We start from the raw sequence: 16441 nt of genomic DNA on the forward strand, positions 1-16441 counted from the left end.
ACCTGGGGGTTCAAAGCTCTCAAAACACATCTAGATAGGTTCCTTAGGGGGTCTAATTTCCAAAATGGTGTCACTTGTGGGGGGTTTCAATGTTTAGGCACATCAGGGGCTCTCCAAACGCAACATGGCGTCCCATCTCAATTCCAGTCAATTTTGCATTGAAAAGTCAAATGGCGCTCCTTCCCTTCCAAGCTCTGCCATGCTCCCAAACAATGGTTTACACCCACATATGGGGTATCAGCGTACTCAGGACAAATTGCACAACATTTTTTGGGGTCCAATTTCTTCTCTTACCCTTGGGAAAATAAAAAATTGGGGGCGAAAAGATCATTTTTGTGAAAAAACGATTTTTTATTTTTACGGCTCTGCATTATAAACTTCTGTGAAGCACTTGGTAGGTCAAAGTGCTCAACACACATCTAGATAAGTTCCTTAGGGGGTCTTCTTTCCAAAATGGTGTCACTTGTAGGAGGTTTCAATGTTTAGGCACATCAGGGGCTCTCCAAACGCAACATGGCGTCCCATCTCAATTCCAGTCAATTTTGCATTGAAAAGTCAAATGGCGCTCCTTTCCTTCCGAGCTCTGCCATGCGCCCAAACAGTGGTTTACCCCCACATATGGGGTATCAGTGTACTCAGGACAAATTGTACAACAACTTTGGGGGTCCATTTTCTCCTGTTACCCTTGGTAAAATAAAACAAATTGGAGCTGAAATAAATTTTGTGTGAAAAAAAATTAAATGTTCATTTTTATTTAAACATTCCAAAAATTCCTGTGAAACACCTGAAGGGTTAATAAACTTCTTGAATGTGGTTTTGAGCACCTTGAGGGGTTCCGTTTTTAGAATGGTGTCACACTTGGGTATTTTCTATCATATAGACCCCTCAAAATGACTTCAAATGAGATGTGGTCCCTAAAAAAAAAAATGGTGTTGTAAAAATGAGAAATTTCCGGTCAACTTTTAACCCTTATAATTCCCTAAAAAAAAAAAAAAATTTTTGTTCCAAAATTGTGCTGATGTAAAGTAGACATGTTGGAAATGTTACTTATTAAGTATTTTGCGTGACATATGTCTGTGATTTAAGGGCATAAAAATTCAAAGTTGGAAAATTGCGAAATTTTCGCCAAATTTCCGTTTTTTTCACAAATAAACGCAAGTTATATCGAATAAATTTTACCACTAACATGAAGTACAATATGTCACGAGAAAACAATGTCAGAATCGCCAAGATCCGTTGAACCGTTCCAGAGTTATAACCTCATAAAGGGACAGTGGTCAGAATTGTAAAAATTGGCCCGGTCATTAACGTGCAAACCACCCTTGGGGGTGAAGGGGTTAATTTCACCATACTTACAACCACGCCTACTTCCCCGAAGCCATCGATCACCTCCAAAAAATAATAAACCAACTGTGTACTCGGGGGATGTCACTGCTCTGTAGGCCTCCCACGATGCACTGACAGGAGATAATGGCTCTTGCACGGCATCGCTGAAGAGGTTACCCGAGTTCATTCTCTCGCTTTATGGCAATGCGTGGGAATTTTCTCACACAGCGTTACCGGCGAGAAAATGAACTTAAGTGACCTCTCTCCCAGCAGCGGCGGAGGGATATACTTTGCAGAGGATTACCCCCACTGTCAATTCATCGGGGGGCCCCTGAAAAGCAGGGACATCACCCGATGTCACTGTTCTACAAGTGAGATCGTCGTGGGACACTCGTTATTAACTAGACTACGGCAGAAAGGTAAGTATAGGTTGGTTTATTATGTTATTTTTATTACAGGAGAATCGAGGGCTTCGGTGTCTAGGTGATTGGTAAGTATGTATTGTATGTTATATGTTTGTACTGTATGTTATAAGTTGTATGTTCTGTATTTTTTCATATTTTATTTTATTTTTTACAGATTATTTTTTACTACTGAACACAGCCATTGTATGATTGGACTACTTTCCCATCATTGGCAATGCTGTCACTGTGAGCATTCATTGCCGGATCAGTAATCTCATCAGACAATGGATGCCTACACTGACACACAGGGACACACGCACACACAGGGACACACGCACACACAGGGACGCCCGCACACACACTATTCACACACGTAGCTTAGCCGACACTCCGCCCACACAATTCCCTCCTCCTGATCTCCAGCGTTTCATCCACATCTAAACCGCAGATACTTTTTACATCTGCGGGTTTGCTGTGGATGTTCCTGACTCAATGGAAGGCAATGGGTGCAGGAACGCTGCAGATCCGCCAAAGGAATTAACATGATGCGGAAAAAAAAGATGCGATTCTGCGTGTTTTTTTCCGCAGCATGTGCACAACAAAAGTCAATTTTACATAGACTAACATTGGCTGTGCACTACACTGCGGATTTGATGTGAATCCATGCGGCCAAAAACGCCACGGAAACACATCAAAATCTGCAACATGTGCACATAGCCTGACTGTATGGTGATAAAGATGAAAGCAGCACCACTGATCCACAACTGCAAAAATATATTCAGTTGAAGCCAGAAGTGTACATACACTATATAAAAAAGACACATATGCATGTTTTTCCTCAATATTTGACATAAAATCAGAAAAAACCTTTCCCGTTTTAGGTCAATTAGGGTATGTGTGTGAGCAGGGTACGGGATGCATTGAGGCAGAAGAGGCAGAGCAAGGGTTAATGACTAATTGAACAGGGGGATACTCCAAGCAGGGAGATAGGTGATTATATGCAGGGTTAAAGAACAGTGAATGTAACAGCAGAAGTTCTTTTAGGTAACTTATCGTGCGGATTGGTCATCAGGTCGTGGATGTTGCTGAGCCGAAGATGGCGCCCACAATGCCGGGTGCGATGCTGGTCTGATGAGGTCCTATGGGTAATGAGGATCTGTCTTTTGGCGGCAGCGGTTGGTCTCTGGTACCTTTCGCTGAGCCCCTAGTCGATATACACTGTGTGCAGAATTATTAGGCAAGTTGTATTTTGGTCGCATGATACTTTTTATACATGTCCTACTCCAAGCTGTTCAGGCTTGAGAGCCAACTACGAATTAAGTAAATCAGGTGATGTGCATCTCTGTAATGAGGAGGGGTGTTGTCAAATGAGATCAAAACCCTATATAAGGTGTGCTTAATTATTATGCAACTTCCTTTCCTTTGGCAAAATGGGTCAGAAGAGAGATTTGACGGGCTCTGAAAAGTCCAAAATTGTGAGATGTCTTGCAGAGGGATGCAGCAGTCTTGAAATTGCCAAACTTTTGAAGCATGATCACCGAACAATCAAGCGTTTCATTGCAAATAGCCTAAAGGGTAGCAAGAAGCGTGTTGGGCAAAAAAGGCGCAAAATAACTGCCCATGAATTGAGGAAAATCAAGCGTGAAGCTGCCAAGATGCCCTTTGCCACCAGTTTTGCCATATTTCAGAACTGCAAGTTACTGGAGTAACAAAAAGCACAAGTGTGCGATACTCAGGGACATGGCCAAGGTAAGGAAGGCTGAAAAACGACCACCTTTGAACAAGAAACATAAGGTAAAACGTCAAGACAGGGCCAAGAAATATCTTAAGACTGACCTTTCAAAGGTTTTATGGACAGATGAAATTAGAGCGACTCTTGATAAGCTAGTTGGATGGGCCAGAGGCTGGATCAGTAAAGGGCAGAGAGCTCCACTCCGACTCAGACGCCAGCAAGATGGAGGTGGGGTACTGGTATGGGCTGGTATCATCAAAGATGAACTTTTGGGACCTTTTCGGGTTGAGGATGAAGTGAAGCTCAACTCCCATACCTACTGCTAGTTTCTGGAAGACAACGTCTGCAAGCAGTGGTACAGGAAGAAGTCGGTATCGTTCAAGAAAAACATGATTTTCATTCAGGACAATGCTCCATCACATGCCTCCAACTACTCCACAGCGTGGCTGGCCAGTAAAGGTCTCAAGAAAAAATAATGACAAGGCCCCCTTGTTTAACTGATCTGAACCCAATAGATAACCTGTGGTCTCTCATAAAATGTGAGATCTACAGGGAGGGAAAACAGTCCACCTCTTGGAACAGTGTCTGGGAGGCTGTGGTGGCTGCTGCACGCAATGTTGATCGTAAACAGATCAAGCAACTGACAGAATCTATGTATGGAAGGCTGTTGAGTGTCATAATAAAGATACGTGGCTATATTGGTCACTAATTTTGGGGGGTTTTGTTTTTGCATGTAAGAAATATTTTTTTCTAAATTTTGTGCAGTTACATTGGTTTACCTGGTGAAAATAAACAAGTGAGATGGGAATATATTTGGTTTTTATTAAGTTGCCAAATAATTCTGCACAGTAATAGTTACCTGCACAAACAGATATCCTCCCAAGATAGCCAAATCTGAAAAAAAAAAACACTCCAACTTCCAAAAATATTAAGCTTTGATATTTGAGTGTTTTGGGTTGATTGAGAACATAGTTGTTGATCAATAATAAAAATAATCCTCTAAAATACAACTTGCCTAATAATTCTGCACACAGTGTACTGAGGCAGTCATGAATGTGTAGGCCTCAACACTGTCCGGGTCCAATGCGGCCCGATGGACATACACGGGGGAATCAGGGCACAGCTTGCAGTCCCACACTGAGTCTCTCTTTGGGTGGAACATGGGTGGTTCTCATGGGCCTGGAGCGTTTGTCTTCCTGCTTTGTGGTAATCAATGGGCGTACTTGCGCGTCTCCCCTCCCAGGCTCGGCTGGTAGCTGTGGGGATGCTCGGGCGCGGGGTTCTGAACCAGTGCTCGAGGGACAGAGCACCCACTTTTCCCTGCTGCACGCTGTCTGCTCCTGCCAATACTGACTGCTTCCGTGCCCACTGTGGCTCCAGCCACTTGGCCATCTGAATAACTCCCCCTGACCAGATTCATTTATAGTTGCAGACAACCAGAGATTATTATTACAATAGGGGGAATTTCCTTACAAGCCTGAAGTTACTCCTGGCTCTTACAGAATGTTAGACTATTCTCGTAGCGCACAGCCTGAGCACACCACAAAGTGGGAAACTGCAGGATTTTATGGGTAAATATATTTTTATTAAAGAGAAGAGAATTTTACAAGAAAAACAGTAGTTGAAAACTACGACAATAATCAAAGTACTTTTTCTTATAATATACAATTCGAGAAGAGTAACACAAAAAACACTCGTTCACAAACCTTGCATAAATCTTACATAAAAGAAAGAAAAAAAAAATTAGAGGGAGTAAACCCTCTAGAATGACTACGGTAACTTTAACATATAAGCAATAACTCCTTGCCCCCGCAACAGGCGAGGACTTTCATTACCGTGAATAAAAGAAAGCATACCTAAAATCAGTTCGCCCATGTCCCCTAGAGCGAGACATGCACGCAAATAGTAACATTATAAAAGTAACTGGTAAATCATGGTACAGACCTATCACACCGAGCTGGTGGAAGGTGAACAGCTCACCCAGGGGGGAGATAGAAAGAGGAGGAAATAGAGGGGGGAGCCCAAGTAGGTGGGGCTCAAGAAAAGAAATATAAAATGAGAACACGAAAAGAAAAGAGTAGCTTAGTAATCGACTGTAGAATAGACAGGTGTATTCAGGTAAACAGGTCAGGAAAACGAGCAGAATCTTTAAATAGAATCCATTCAGTCCAGATACCTAAAAAGGAGACCCTTGTCTGTGAAAGGTCTGCATCAATTTCCTCTATCCTAAAGATGGTTTCAAATTCTGAAAACCACTCCACAAGATCGGGGGGAACCGGGCCTCGCCAACGGCGGGGGATCACTGTCCTAGCAGCCGCTAGGCAAAATTTAAGGATGTCCTTTTTTTGGGATCCCACCGAACCGGGAATCATGGAGAGCAATGCAATCTCCGGAGTACCGGTGATGTGCTTGCCTGTGATCAAACCATAATTTCGGAACACTTGGTCCCAGAATGTTCTAATCAAGGGGCAGCCCCACCAGATATGCAAAAGGGAGCCAATGCCATTTCCACACCTCCAGCAGCAGTTTGAAATTGAGGGAGAAAATTTGTGTAACCTGTCAGGTGTGAGGTACCACCTATATTGCAGTTTATACCCCTTCTCCGAGGCCTCACTGGAACTCGGGAGTTTATGGTTCATCAGGAAGCAACGCTCCCATTCCTCATCCGACAAAGTCCGCCCTAAATCCTTCTCCCAAGCAGACTGGAAATAGAGCTTTGCGTCAGAGTCGGGTGTTGAAAAAATTGAGAAGAGGGAAGAGATTCCCCTGCTCGGGGCGTCTCCACCGGCAAACAACAGTTCCAAGGGAGAGATCTACAGTTCGAACCCCTTGGCAAATTCAAAGAGGCTAGGAAGGACCGGACCTGCAAGTACTCCCACCAAAGAAGTTTAGTGGAGGGAGATTGGGTTTGGAGGGAACAGAGGGTGGGAATCTCGCCACGCTGTAAGATATCACCAACCCGAGGAGGAGCGGACCCCTTCACACCACTGCAGTGCCATGCCCTCATAGCCTCTGAGGTTAAGAAGGAAAATCTCCCCCATTGAAGAGCATATTGCTTTGGGATCCACTGAAGATAATGAAGAGGCAAATCGGACCATTCTTGTTCCAACTCTACCCATTTTTTAAATTTAATTTTATATTTCCAGTCCAAGAGGCGAACTAATATGGCCGCCCTGCAATAGTTTTGGAGGTTGGGTAGACCCACCCCACCAAACTGGCGTGGCCTAGATAAAGCCTTGTAACTCACCCTCGGTGTTTTCCCCTTCCAGATAAAACGGGAAATCAAGGACTGTATTTTAATAAAAAACGATTTATGTGGCCAAATGGGAATCGCCTGAAAGATATAAAGAAATCTCGGCAGGATATCCATTTTAACCACCTGAATCCTACCAAGCCACGACAGCCTCAATGGGCCGTAAGACTCCAGAAGGGATCCCACCCTGTTCAAAATGACCTGATGGTTCAAAGAAAATAATTGAAGAGGATCCGAGGTGAGGTTCACCCCGAGATATGAAATCTGATCCTGTTGCCATCTAAAGGGGAAGGCCCGCTTCAAGGAAGCCACCACGGAAGAAGATAGAGAAATGTTTAGGACCTCAGTTTTGGAGTAATTAATCTTGAAGTTACTTAAATCCCCGAAGGATTCGAACTCCTTCATAAGCACTGGAAAAGAGACGCCTGGGTTAGAGACGAAGAGGAGGATGTCGTCGGCAAATAGGGCCGTTTTATGGTTAGAGTTTCCAACCTGAATCCCTGAGATACTGTCATTAACTCGGATAGCCTTAGCCAAATGCTCAATAACTAAAACATATAATAGGGGAGACAACGGGCAGCCTTGTCTAGTACCGTTCTGAATATAAAAACGATCGGACAAAGATCCATTGACTCTAACACGAGCTGAGGGTTTTGAATATAATGACATAATTTTCCCCAGAAAATTGGATTGTAAGCCAATATGGGTCAGGGTCTCCCGTAGAAAGTCCCAATGGACTCTATCAAAGGCCTTTTCCGCGTCAATCGACAGAAGACAAAGAGGGGACTTTTGCATCTTGGTCCTCTCAATAAGGAGAAGAGACCTGATAATGCTGTCCCGCGCCTCCCGGCCCTTGACAAAGCCCACCTGATCAAGGTCGATAATAGATGGGAGAAGTCCCGACAATCTGTCAGCCAATACCTTGGCAAATAATTTTACATCGACGTTGATCAGGGAGATTGGCCTATAACTCCCGGCCAGCAGGGGATCTTTATTAGGCTTTGGCAGAACAGAAATATGAGCCTCTAGGGACTGGGGGGTAAAGCTATTCTCCTCAGAAATCGCATTAAAGGTGAGGACCATTTGGGGAAGCAAGTCAGAAGGGATTTATAGAATAAGGGAGTGAACCCATCCGGCCCAGGACATTTAGAGGTGGACGTGGATTTAACAGCTTCTGACAGCTCCTCAGGGGTTACGTCCTTTTCCAGGACCGCCAAATCCGCCTCAGGGAGGGACGGGACCTTGATCCTATTCGATTTAATTTTTCAACGTGGTGGGATCCAAGTCAGCGAACCTGCCCCTAATGTTGTACAGGGATTTATAGAACTTTTGAAAGACCTCTAGGATCTCATTACTATGGACCAGTTGGCCCTTATCATTTTTGAGTGATGAGATAAGGGTGGGACCCGATCTGGGATGAAGCAGTCGTGCTAGAGGGCGCCCACAAACATTAGCTCTTTTGTAGAAAAACCCTTTAGTTCTTTCCTTGTCACTAGTGTTGAGCATTCCGATACCGCAAGTATCGGGTATCGGCCGATATTTGCTGTATCGGAATTCCGATACCGAGATCCGATACTTTTGTGGTATCGGGTATCGGTATCGAAACAACATTAATGTGTAAAATAAAGAATTAAAATAAAAAATATTGCTATACTCACCTCTCTGACGCAGCCTGCACCTTACCGAGGGAACCGGCAGCGTTGTTTGCTTAAAATTCGCGCTTTAACTTCCTTACTTGAAGTCCCGGCTTGTGATTGGTCGCGCGCCGCCCATGTGACCGCGACGCGACCAATCACCGCAAGCCGTGACGTAATTTTAGGTCCTTCAGAATTTTAAAATTACGTTCCGGCGTTGTGATTGGTTGCGTCGCGGTCACATGGGCGACGCGACCAATCACAAGCCGTGACGTCACGGGAGGCAGGAGACGCGCGCATTTTTGCGCGCGTCTCCTGCCTCCCGTGATGTCACGGCTTGTGATTGGTCGCGTCGCCCATGTGACCGCGACGCAACCAATCACAACGCCGGAACGTAATTTTAAAATCCTGAAGGACCTAAAATTACGTCACGGCTTGCTGTGATTGGTCGCGTCGCGGTCACATGGGCGGCGCGCGACCAATCACAAGCCGGGACTTCAAGTAAGGAAGTTAAAGCGCGAATTTTAAGCAAACAACGCTGCCGGTTCCCTCGCTGAAGTCCAGGCTGCGTCGGAGAGGTGAGTATAGCAATATTTTTTATTTTAATTCTTTATTTTACACATTAATATGGTTCCCAGGGCCTGAAGGAGAGTTTCCTCTCCTTCAGACCCTGGGAACCATCAGGAATACCGTCCGATACATGAGTCCCATTGACTTGTATTGGTATCGGGTATCGGTATCGGATTAGATCCGATACTTTGCCGGTATCGGCCGATACTTTCAGATACCGATACTTTCAAGTATCGGACGGTATCACTCAACACTACTTGTCACCCATAAACCGTCTATCCAGCAGGCCTTTAAGTTCAAGCTTTTTTGTAGTGAGCTCGACCAGAGTCTCAGAGGACCTCGAATTCTTATGCCTGCTTTCCAGTGTCTGAATTTGTGACAGCAAAGCGTCTATTTCCTCAGTCTGAAGTTTTTTGATTCTAGCCCCATGTTTGATTAAGGTGCCTCTCATGATGCACTTCAGTGCTTCCCATTTAATTGCCTGAGGTGTGGGATCTGACGCATGAGTATGGGCGAACGCTGCAATGTCAGATTTCAAATCACTCAAACAGGTGGTGTCTCGTAAAAGGTTGCCATTCAATTTCCATGAGAATTTTTTCATAGCCAGCCCGGGTATCTCCAAGGATAGAAAAATAGGGCAATGATCCGATTGAACCATATTACCAATCTTGGCATCAGGCCTCCAAGATAAGACCCCCCTGCTGACCAGAAAAAGGTCAATTCTGCTGTAGGAGTTATGTGGAGTTGAATAAAAAGTATAATCCTTACCTCTAGGATTGAGGATTCTCCAAACATCTATCAGATGTAGTTTAAGTAAGAATTTTTGTAGGGCTCACCTTTCTCGATGGGACCGCCCCCCGACCAGAGGAGGTATCTAGTTTGGGATCAAAGACAAAGTTAAAATCACCACCTATCACAACCTGGCCCTCCGCAAATGAACACAGTTTCAACAATAGAGACTTGCAGACCTTAGGCTGTTCCCGGTTCGGGAGATACCAGTTAACTAGGGTCAGGATCCGTTCAGCAACTTTAACTTTCATAAAAATATAGCGTCCCCCTTCATCTATGACCTTGTCTATCAATATGATATTTAAATTCTTACAAAAGGCTATTGAGACACCTTTTGTCCTCGATTCGGGGTTGGAACTATGGGACCATCTATCATAAAGTTTACCCCCGACAACTGGTATCCGGTCAGCTCTAAAATGAGTTTCTTGAAGAAAAAGTATCTGAACCCCTAGCTTGTGCATATCTGAAAGTACGTGGCTTCGTTTTTGGGGAGTATTGAATCCCCGTACATTTAGGAAACCAAATTTTAAGGAACCCATTTTTCAATAGAACGTCGAGTACCCAACCGTTAGGCCACAAAAAGGGGTTATCCTGCCACCTGAGAGATGAGAGCAGAAAACAAGACGCAGCAAATTAGAAGAAAAAGAAGAGAAAAAGAGTAGGCAAATATAGAAGAAAAAAGGAATGTAGCAGTAAATTGTACCCCTGGGGGAGCTGAAAATTAAAAACTCTTACTTAAGATATGGGGTATAGTCGTTTCACGAATATCACGGTTTGGACCAACCGTATAACCCCTTAACGGGTCGTGTCCTTTCCACTGAAGAAAGGAAGAAAGTCAAAACAATATATAACAAAATAAATCATATACCGACGGATTCGACAAACAATATAGCTGTATAACACACCATGTTCCCCGGCGAACTTCCCTGAGACAAAAAAAATACACAAAATTACCCAGTACAACCGAACTACCAGAGGGGGAGGGAAAGGGAGAAGAAAAAAGGGGGGGGGGAAGGGGTAATCAAAGGAGAGGAGAGGGAAGGGGAAGAATAAGAAGGGGGAAGGAAGAGAATGGAATAGTGGAGAGGGAAGGGAAAATGACCAAGGGAAAAGAGCAAAGCATATATCATCAACACGGCCATTACTGCCTAAAGCTAGACCAAAGACCTAACGGTCTGCAACCGACTGAACCAAAAATACTGGACGCTTGCATATCAGCCGTCTTCAGATACATCATTACAGTTCTGTCCTCTACCACGAGATCTAGTGCGGCCCCTTCCACGGTTGCGACGCGCCCTCTTTCGGCGCTGTGGCATAGGGCCCATATCCTGACCAACGGGATAAGGCCAGTCAGGGAATTGTAGGCCCGGATCCTCGAGGTTCAGAAGGGAGAGAAATGAACGATGCTCCCTGGGGTGAGATAAGGACACCATCTGGGTTCCCCGCCGAACCTGAAGGCGGAACGGATATCCCCAAGAATAGGGGATCTGGCTCTGGCGAAGGAGGTTAAGTAGAGGTCGCAGAGCTCTCCTCTTTTGGAGGGTTCTCCGTGACAGATACGAGAGGAACTGTAATTGGCAATCTTGGAAACGGATCTCCTGGGTCTTTCTGGACCAGTTGAGGATTTCTTCCTTCACTTGGTACCTATGAAAACGACAAATCACGTCTCTAGGCAGACCTCCATCCTCAGGGGGAGGACCCAGCGACCTATGAGCTCTGTCAAATTCAATACCCAACTCTGGGACAGTGTTCCTAACGGAATTGAACAAAGCTTGAAGAGTCGCAGTTAGGTCACTGGCTTGGACTGATTCCGGTAGTCCCCTCACTCTCAGATTTTGCCTTCTCTCCCGATTCTCCAAGTCCTCCATATGGTCTAGAAAGCTCTCAAAGGTGGACGTCAGGGCTGACAGTTTATCCTCAAGGGCTAGGATCTTGCTGGAGAGATTTTCCACAGTAGTGTCAGTAAGTGTGACTCTGCCCGCTAGAGCGGAGACGTCCCCTCTCAGGGCCATTGTTTCAGCTTTAAAGGAGTTCTCCACCCTGGAGATAAAACCCTCAAGTTCCTCTTTAGTTGGAACGTTGCTAATACGGGCCTTAAAAGCTTCCCACATGTCTGGGTCAGGGCTATCTTGTGGCCGCATATTTGGTAAAATAGGGGAACCACTGGGGCCTCCACTGATGGTCGGCTCCACTCGTCGCTCACCCCCTGTGGCTTCTGTGGGGTGATTTAGTAGAGGGGGGGGAGAACCTGCTCCACAGCCCGGTTTCTGAATAGAGAGTTGTTGAAGCACCCCCTCTGCAGGTGTAAGTGGCCGAGGTGACAGGCTAGGAGGCAGCTGAGTCTCCTGCAGCACAGGCCACTCAGTTTGGGAGGGGTAGAGATCAGCTCTCTGTGTCCAGGACCTCACCGCTTCTCCCTCTGTTTGTACAGTCTCATGATCCGAGCCCCCACCATCCTCCCTCTCCCCTGCGGTACCTTCATCTGAGACCCCCTGCAGGGGGGCCTCCAGGGGCCTCTCCTGAGTAAACAGTCTGGTGACAGATGCTCTGGAAACCTCAGTGCAGGCCTGCAGTGTCTCCTTCTCTCTCTGTTTGTTTTTTGCCTCGTGTAGTGCTGCAGGGCTTGGGGGAGGGATCAGCCATCTTAGGATCAGTGCAGCTGCAAGGCCCCTTCCCAGAGCTTCTTAAAAAGCGAGATATACTTGCAGAGAACTCCACAGGGGGTCCAGAAGGGGTGTTGGGGCGTGCAGGCCTCCGTTTAGCAGGCATAGACTCCGGTAAAGTCAGTTTCTGGGCTGTTGCAGGGCTTTATTCGGCCGGGGAAGTAGGAGCTCAGGGACTAGCAGCCTTCCTCCATTATGGCCAGGACACGCCCCGCCGGAAACTGCAGGATGTTTATCACACCTTCATCGCAGATTGTATTTTATCAGTAATATTCTTGTTATAATCAATAGTCCACGCGTTTTTCATACCAGGTTAGCAGTGTAATTCTAACCTCTCCCCCACAGATGCCTGTTTCCAATGTTTCTCTCCTCACCTTTGCTCACACCTCCTTAAATTTCCTTTTCTACTCTACTGAAACCTAGATTTCCCACTGTTTTGCATTATAGTTTCATTGGATATAAAGTCTATACACCCCAGTTAAAATGCTAGGTTTTGTATTATACAAGAAAAATCATACTTTTTTCACCTTTACTGATACCCATAATGTACAATTTCATTGATTAATTAGCTGAAATCTTTTCGGGGGAGGAAAAAAGAAAAAATAATAAAATAATTTGGTTGTGCACCCTTTGAATTTCTGACAGCATTCAGTCATTTTGGGTAAATAGCATGGCAGATCTGGAATTGGCAATCTTTGCCCACTCTGCCTTGCTGTAGGTTTTCAATAGTGTTGTATTGTGAGGGCATCCATTGTTTCAGTCCTCAAGTGTGTTGAATGAATCCAAGGAGTTTGTGTCCAGAAGTCTCCTGCTAAATAACTAGTAAATGCATGTGGGGTATTGTTGTGTAATTTGAGAATATCTGCAAAAGCACATTTTTCCAAATATTAGATTCATTGGTACTGACCAGGGCTGTGGAGTCGGTAACCCAAACCTCCGACTCCTTAATTCCCACGACTCCGACTCCCTCATACATGGCTCATGTTTAAGTTTAAGTGATAAATTTACTGTAGTAAAATGGTAACATTTCCTTCAAAAAGAACCTGAAGACCTACCTCTTCCAGCAAGCCTACAACCTGCAGTAATCACCGATCGACCAAACCACTGCAAGACCAGCTCTATCCTTACGTGCTGTATCCTCACCCATCCCTTGTAGATTGTGAGCCCTCGCGGGCAGGGTCCTCTCTCCTCCTGTACCAGTTGTGACTTGTATTGTTCAAGATTATTGTACCTGTTTTTATTATGTATACCCCTCCTCACATGTAAAGCGTCATGGAATAAATGGCGCTATAATAATAAATAATAATAATAATAATCAGGCTTTTAAACTTTATTATGATACAATAATCAAGCCATTTAGATAGAACATAAAATATATTTATTGGAATACAACTTTAGAACAAAAAAACTTTGCATATTTACAATTTATTATACACTCTGCAGTAAGTGGGAAAAAAAACAGTTTTCAACCAAAACCTAGTGAATAGCATTTGTGCAGTCTATGAATTTGTTCTGAGAAATAGTATTGCTCCCATCAGATCCTCCTTTATAGATGACCTCAAATCTGTCCTAATTATTTTAAGGGTAGAGAACAACCTGTCTACACTAACTTGGGTTGGTAGCAAAGCAGTAACCACATGGGCAGTATCTCTCACAATTTTAAGGTGTAAAGGAATTGCATCGTGCACAGTTTTGATGAACAATTGAACTCTTCTACTTCTTTGAAAGCAAGTGAAAAATGTTGCTAAAATATGGTCAATCTGTTTTCTATGGGAGTGGAATCTTTTTCCCTGCAGCAACGCTTTGCCTGCTCCATGTTGTCCAAATACTTGTCAAAATCAAACTCCTCATCTGATGAGGATGAAGGAACGGCAGCAGCAGCACTGGCAGGACCCGAGTCCTCTTGCTCTAGGCCATCCTGTAAGCCCACTCATCCTGCTACCTCAATCAAAGCTTATTTTCCTTAAGTAAGCTGTTGATAATCCAGCAATATACGATGACTCGGGTCCACATAAACAGCTGCCAGAAGAATTTTATTTTCTAATAGCAGTGTCTCTCTACATTTCGTTGAAGCAGCAGTGCCATCTGCGATTAAACCTCTTTGGGACAGGCAAAACAACAAGTTCTTCCACTCCTTTATAAAAATGCCAGAAGTTAAATGCTCAGCTTGTAACTTTTTAGTCACTGTAAATGGGTGATGAAGCAATTCCTTCAATTCAGCCACCTCTTTCCATTGACCTTCATGTAGTGTTACCTGAGGGTTGGCCATATCTACAAGGAAGGGTTTCAGCTCAATCACTCAATCATTAAATAGGTGCTGCCCCACCGAGTGGCTGGATCCACAATTGCCCCTTTTCCAGCACGTCTCTTCAAGATGGAATCAATTTTAGGGGGTTCTGGCAGCAATATCCAATTTCCTCACTTTGCCAATCAGAGTTCCAGCATGTCCCTCTTGTAGACTATCTCTTATTGCCAGCTGCAGCATGTGCACAACACAGCGCATGTGATGAATAGGAAAGAGGTGTGAAGCAGCTTCAACAAGATCTAATTGTAAAGAATCATTTTGCTGTTCTTCTGTAGTAATATCTGTTTGTTCCTCTGTTATGGGAATAGGACTGTGGCCTTCCATCTTCAAAATACTGAGTGTGAAATGTTCTAGATGCTGTTCACCTTCGTTATTCTCATTCATCAGTTTAATGGTACTTATCATGTTTAAAGCATTATCAGTTGCAATAGCCAGAACCTGTTCTTTTTTGAGTTCATAATCTTGCAGAACTTTTTCCACTAAGGTCTGCAAAACTGTCTGCTGTGATGAGCTTTAGTATCTTTTACTGCCAGTGTCTTAGTAACAATTTTTTTGTTGTTACAAACATCTAACGTTGATAGCAAAATAGCTCACTCTGTGACGTGTGCAGGTATCCATTTTAAGAAATACAAAGCGTCTCTTGAGAGTCTTTAAGATCTTTCTTTTGGTTAAGGGCTTCTTCAATCACTAATTTTCTAATTCTTTCTCTTTCAAGAGAAACACCAAGTTTGTGGGCCATTTCTCCATTAAGAGCTGTAAAAGCAGGTCCTGCAAATAATGGTAATGGTACACAGTCCTTCACAAAAAGCTTGATGAGTTGTCTTTCAAACACATCTTCTGTCATTGTTGCAGTAACTTTGTCACTTACAAAATATCTTGTAACTGATGTTTGAGACACTCTTTCCTCCTCCTTTGCCAGGCGGGAAGTGTTGGTCTCTGGTTTCTTGGTGCTGCTGTGCTCTTTTTCAATAACAGCTTTGTAAACTTCTGGGTGACAATGTTATAAATGTCTTTTTAGATTGAAAGCTCTTGAGAGAGTATTTTTACCACTGCCTGAGTATGCACTGATTTTGGCATCTCAGCACTTGTTTTCATCTGGGTCACTTACTCACTGACACACAAAATGTTTATCTTGAGTCACTGTAAAATGCTCACATACAGAGGACTTCATAAGATTTCAGAAGATGCTTCTTAGACATATTTTAATTATGTGAATTCGCTCTCAAAATAATTTTGTCCTGCAAAAAAAAATAAAGTATATTGTAGTTCTTGCAAGAATAGGGAATCGTGCACTGTATAGTTTGGGATACAAATAAAACAATCTTTGCATAAATCAATAGGACAGATAAGTATAAAGTTTGTAAAATGTGTTGTTAACCCCTTTCTGCCATTGGACGTACTATTCCGTCCATGTGGGGTGGGCCCTAATTCCCAAGGACGGAATAGTACGTCCAGCACGATCGGCCGCGCTCATGGGGGGAGCGCAGACGGGTGTCAGCTGCCTATCGCAGCTGACATCCGGCACTATGTGCCAGGAGAGGTCACGGACCGCCCCCGGCACATTAACCCCCGGCACACCGCGATCAAACATGATCGCGGTGTGTCGGCGGTACAGGGAAGCATCGCGCAGGGAGGGGGCTCCCTGCGGGCTTCCCTGAGATCCCCGGAGCAACGTGATGTGATCGCATTGCTGCGAGGGTCTCCTACCTCCTATCCCTGCAGGCCCCGGATCCAAAATAGCCGCGGGGCTGCATCCGGGTCCTGC

This window comes from Ranitomeya variabilis, chromosome 6 (assembly GCF_051348905.1).
Source record: "Ranitomeya variabilis isolate aRanVar5 chromosome 6, aRanVar5.hap1, whole genome shotgun sequence".
NCBI classification, from domain to species: domain Eukaryota; kingdom Metazoa; phylum Chordata; class Amphibia; order Anura; family Dendrobatidae; genus Ranitomeya; species Ranitomeya variabilis.